We start from the raw sequence: 5,181 nt of genomic DNA on the forward strand, positions 1-5,181 counted from the left end.
AGCGGCCATGGCTCACGGGCCCAGCCGCTCCGCGGCATGTGGGATCTTCCCAGACTGGGGCACGAACCGGTGTCCCCTGCATCAGCAGGCGGACTCTCAACCACTGCGCCACCAGCGAAGCCCATGTTATTACATTTTAAATGTAAACCTTTCTCTCTTTTGTTATTCACCAAATTTTTCTATGTGTATGGCATCCTATTCTCATTTATAGTCTTGGGGATTGATTATATAGGAGTAATACAGTTACTGGCCATTGCCAGTGAGACTTGGGTTTTCTTTGACAGTTTGGTTCCCTCAGAAACCTAGTAGGCTTCTAGTCTGGTTGCTTCCAGTAGATTTAAGTGTGAGGAACTACAACAAATCTGTTTAAGTTTGAAGCTTGAGAACTTTTGGCTTTTGGCTTCTGTGTTTTGAACACCCTCATTAGCTTAATGGCTGCTGCTTTGCAGAAATCTGAAATAACCTCTTGGGTAGAATGACTGACCTTACTATGGGCTTAGCCCTTTTTTTTTTTTCCTGCCAAAGAACTTTTAATGGAATGTGCTTAAGAAAGCCCAGCGTCACCAACTTCATTTTCTGTCAAGGTTGCTACTTTACAACTTGTAAGAGTTTCAATATGGGGTACAGAAGTAATTGGCTTTTTTACCCTGAAAGAATCCTTACTGGGGACTCTCAGTCAATCTAGATTGCTTGCTGAAGGCAGAGTGTATCTCAGTAATGTTGTATTACTTTTCACTTGTGCAAGCAGAACGGCTTTCTCTAGTCTGAGTTTATCCTTTTTGCTGTTGTTGTTGTTTTTGTAGGAATTGGCTGAAAATTGCAAGAACTAACCATCATGTCCCACATTCTGAAAAGTCCCATTTTAAAACCACATCCTGTGTTGAACTCCTGGTTTGTGTTCCAGAATGGGTCACAAATGTTCTGCCTCCACGTGACAAATGTCTCTAAATTGCAGCCTGGAATGTCTGGGTATTTGATATTCGGTTGTTATCACCACCTCTCAGGCAACTCTGTGTTTTAGGTTCTGTTGCTTGCAGTACCCTGCTTTTGGGCTCCAAATTCTATCTGAATCAGTTATTAATTTCTTTACCTGTTAGTAACAGAAAACAAAATTAAGGGTGGTTTAAGCAGGTGAGGGTTTTTTTTGTTTTCTGTTTTCACATAATGTGTCTGGATATTGACAGTGCAGTTGCTCAAAGACATCCTCAGCATTCCAGGCTCCTTCTGTCTTCTGGACTTGCCATCCTTAATGTGTGTTTTTCACTCTTGTGGTTGTGAGTTGGCTGCTGTGCCTTTAACCTTTTAGGGAGAAGGGGAAAGACAAATACAGTCCACCTGCTTTTTTACCTTTGAGAAAGCTTTCCTGAAAGCCCCACTCAGCAACTTCTGCCTATAGCTTATTGGCTTGCCGTAGGTCACATGTTCCCCACTTGTCCAATCCCTGGATGGGACAGGTGTGCTGTGGATGGAAGCTGGGTGAGTCAACCCATAGTGTCAGCCCAGATGTTGTGCCTGAGTTATTGGGACATTTGTCCTAGCCCTCGGCCTGTCTGTGCTGACCTTTTATTTCAACTCTCTTGGATGTGATCTCTCTCCTGACCAAGATCCAGTCTGAGTCTACACAGACTAGTGAGCTTTTCAGACTTCTAGTTCAATTGTGCAGAGCTGTCTGGCCTTCTTCCTTCTGTAGGTGGACTTCCCTTCTGCCCTGAATCAGCCTCATTTTCTCTCTATCCATGTTCTCCTGTCTCTGCTTTGTTCAGTCACACCCTATTTATAGGAAGTTTCTTATTCAGTGCTTTAAACTATAATGCATTCATTCATGTAAATGAACTCTAAAGATTTTACAGTGTGGTAAAGTTTTCCAACCTTAAGCAAAATATTCAATGCAAATTTTAAATGCATTTAAAAATACTTCAAGGCATGTAAATAGATCTATATTTAATTTCTGGTTCTATTAGAGGGAAGATTGACAGTAAGAAAATCCCTTATCAATTTACCTGATCATATATAAATTTGGCTTTAATGAGAATGCAGGGGTCTCCATTTTCACATTATCACTGTCATTCTCATGTTGATCTTTCCTTGTCCTCTAATTTCTGTCTCTATTAGAGCCCAAAGTCACCTGGACACAGAATTCAGAACCTCTTCAAGTTTCTCTCAGTCATAAGAAAGCATGAATAAGCATAGTAGATTTTACTGAAGCAGACAAGAGGAAGGAGGGGATTTATATCTTGCACCTCACAGGAAACAACTTAATATCCATTTTAAACAAAGTCCTTTCTTAGTGGTTCTGCCATGGGAAGTCTCTCTTTGACCATTTCCCAGTAAGTGCTCCACTTTTATGCAGCCTCTTCTTTCCTGCTGGATTCTAACCTGTGCCCTCCTTCACCTCACCTTTGCCTTCTGTTATATGGAGCAATTCAGTTCTGACCTGACTCCCACATGGAAAGTTTCACACACAAGCTCAGAAAGGGGCTTATTAAAGCAAAGCTCTGTTCTCTCCTTAGAAGACAGATAAAGTTGCTTTAAGGGAAAAAAAAAAGTATTTTGTTACAATATAATCCAGTAATTCTCAAATTAGACTTCAGTCAGGAGAACTAGAATTGTATTTTGTGGAATTTGATTATTTCAAATGAGTTGTTATATTTTTGAGAGACATGCTGGTCCATAGACCATTTTGGCTAGATAGTCTTTGAAATTTTTATTCCAGATAGACCACAAAGGTAGAGTAAGAAGATGATACTAAAAGGGTAGAACTCCTCTGTTTCTCTATATATTTATCGATACATCTTTATGCATTATGACTGAGAGTCTTGGCTGTTCTCTTTTATAATAGAATCCCTGATTCTTTCTTGCAGCTAGGTGTAGACTTTTGAGTAATTTCTCTCCAATGGGATGTTATCAGAGTGTTGTGTTAAATTTACAAAAAGTGTCTTTCTTTGTCATTTTCTCTTTATTGCTGATTGGGATATAGATATGATGTCTGGAGCCCAAGAATTCATCTTGGATGATGAAGGGGAAGCATGTGTGTGGATGGCAGAGGAGTAAGACAGAAGGAGCCTGATATCCTGGAACGCCAAGTTAGCTCTTGGATGCTTATCTCCAAAAATGTGTTTATGTGAAAAAGAAACAAACCCTGTCTTGTTTAAGCCACTCTGTTTTGTGCATTCTGTAACATGCAACAAACCCATTTCTAATGACATATGTATATTTGATTCCAAGGATTTGATATATAACCAAAGAGTTGTCACTTTGTAGCTAGACTGACCTCTAAAGACATGCTTTCCAAAAGGAGTAACTATATACTGCAATATGTGCAAGATACATTGGGATACAGGAGGAAAATATTAGAGCATTTCTGTTTAAAAAATCTAACAATAATGTAATAATAAAGAAGTTAAGGGTTACTCACATTTAATTAATGAATTGACTGCAGTATCTTGACTCTGTCTGGTTGTTGGATAATCATGTAGCCCGAGGGAAATTCTAAAACTTGGAAGGACTGGTGGTCACAGTCTCCATTCTTGGTTTCTTTTTAGCATATTGCAACATTCAGCATTTTACTTGCACTAATTAAGAAGAGTTACAAATCATCTTCTCTAGTTTTAACTAAACTAACCCTCACAAGATGGCTAAATGACTGAATAATATTTCAGGAAAGAAACTATAGATTGAAGATAATGCTAACACAAATGAACACCAAGAAAATGACACTTACCCTGTTCTCCGATTTGAGGTCACTCTTTGACTACGTTATGGGAGGATTGCATCACCCCTATTTTACTTCACTAAGACATTATTATTTTTTAGTTTGAGGAAAATAGTTTAGTACTGTTAATAAACACAGTAAACCTCTCAAAAATATTGTTTATTCATATTAATTTTTCATTTATAATTTCCATTTTTGTATCTGTTTATAGTATACATAGTATGAGTAAAGTAATGTATAATTTTATACATAAATATATATATATTGGGTGAGGTATTCTTTTTCCTGATGGGGTGAATTTTTCAAAAGTTCATTTTTTTAAGTCTGAAGAAACTGAAAAGCTAAAAATCTGTATTTCCAAATCCTCTGTGACTGAGATTTCAAAAGACAAAGTGAAGGATGGACCTCCTTCTTGCAGTTAAGTCAGGCTATTTCTGATCTAAAATTGTGATAACTCCATGACTAGCTTGAAAGAAGATTATGATAAACAAATTTTGTTTCTTCTGTCTTCTAGTGTCCCAGCAGGTCTGACCTGAGGCCCTGAATGAAAGGAAATATGGAACTAGGGATAATAGTAGAAATAACCAATGTCTACCAATTGCTGGGATTTTCTGAGGAGCTTTATAAAATATGTTTCTGAGCTGTTCATCTGTGGGACAAAGAGGGGAGTATTTATCTATCAGTTCCCATTCATCCATCTGTCAAGGGTGATCCCTAGGGCATTAACTCCTGAGATGTGCATGATGTGTGCCAGGCTGGTTTCTGATGGCATCTCATGCTGCATTGGAGAAGCCATGGGGTAGGAAGCAATACAGCTATACCCCACAGACACCAGGTGAAGGGCGGTACCTGCACTCAGCTTGTTGAACCTCCATTGAACTCATCATTGCAGGAGGGGCTGGAGTAAGAGGTGGACCAAGAGGATCAGAAGTGGTGCACAAGTGACGTCTATTCTAATAGGTAACAGAAATACTATAGACTTACGGAAAAGCCAGCAGTCACAGGGTGAAGAAAATATTCCTAAAGATCCCTGATGATTAAGATGAGGTAAACTAGTATTGTGGGTAATTTCTGGTAATAATATGGATCATTTGAATAGTAATTAGCAGTTCATTGTTTTTGAAAACATCTCATTTAATCGTTAAAACTCTGAGAGGTGTGTATTTTTAATTCCTTTCTTAAGAGGAGGAAATGGAGGGTCAGAGATGATTAAATCACTTGCTCAAGGCTCCACAGGGAATTTTGTTGCTGCTCAGTACTTAGCGGAAGCTTTGGTGAGAGAAGTATTGATGCTGTACTGTCTGAGGTAAATATACTCTACCTATTCCTCCAGGTGAGGAGTTTCAAACTAGTGTGAGTTACAGGGACCAAGCAGGCAGAGCTGATGCCTGAGGTGGCAGAGAGGGGATAATGGTTAACAGGACAGCTGCTCTTCAGCTTCCAGTGACCTCCTCAAGTTGGAATGGGCT

The 5,181-nt window shown here is 39.0% G+C and overlaps 1 long non-coding RNA gene across 1 annotated transcript in view; it reads left to right on the forward strand.

The window, feature by feature from the left end:
* LOC129392136 (uncharacterized) overlaps positions 1–4,675 on the forward strand; it is a 131,146-nt gene extending 126,471 nt beyond the window's left edge. Inside the window, exon 4 of the long non-coding RNA XR_008617401.1 lies at positions 4,605–4,675. This is a non-coding gene — a long non-coding RNA (uncharacterized lncRNA). The remainder of the gene's footprint in view (positions 1–4,604) is intronic.
* Positions 4,676–5,181: the final 506 nt, after the last annotated feature.

The sequence above is a fragment of the Physeter macrocephalus genome, chromosome 5, assembly GCF_002837175.3.
Source record: "Physeter macrocephalus isolate SW-GA chromosome 5, ASM283717v5, whole genome shotgun sequence".
NCBI lineage: Eukaryota > Metazoa > Chordata > Mammalia > Artiodactyla > Physeteridae > Physeter > Physeter macrocephalus.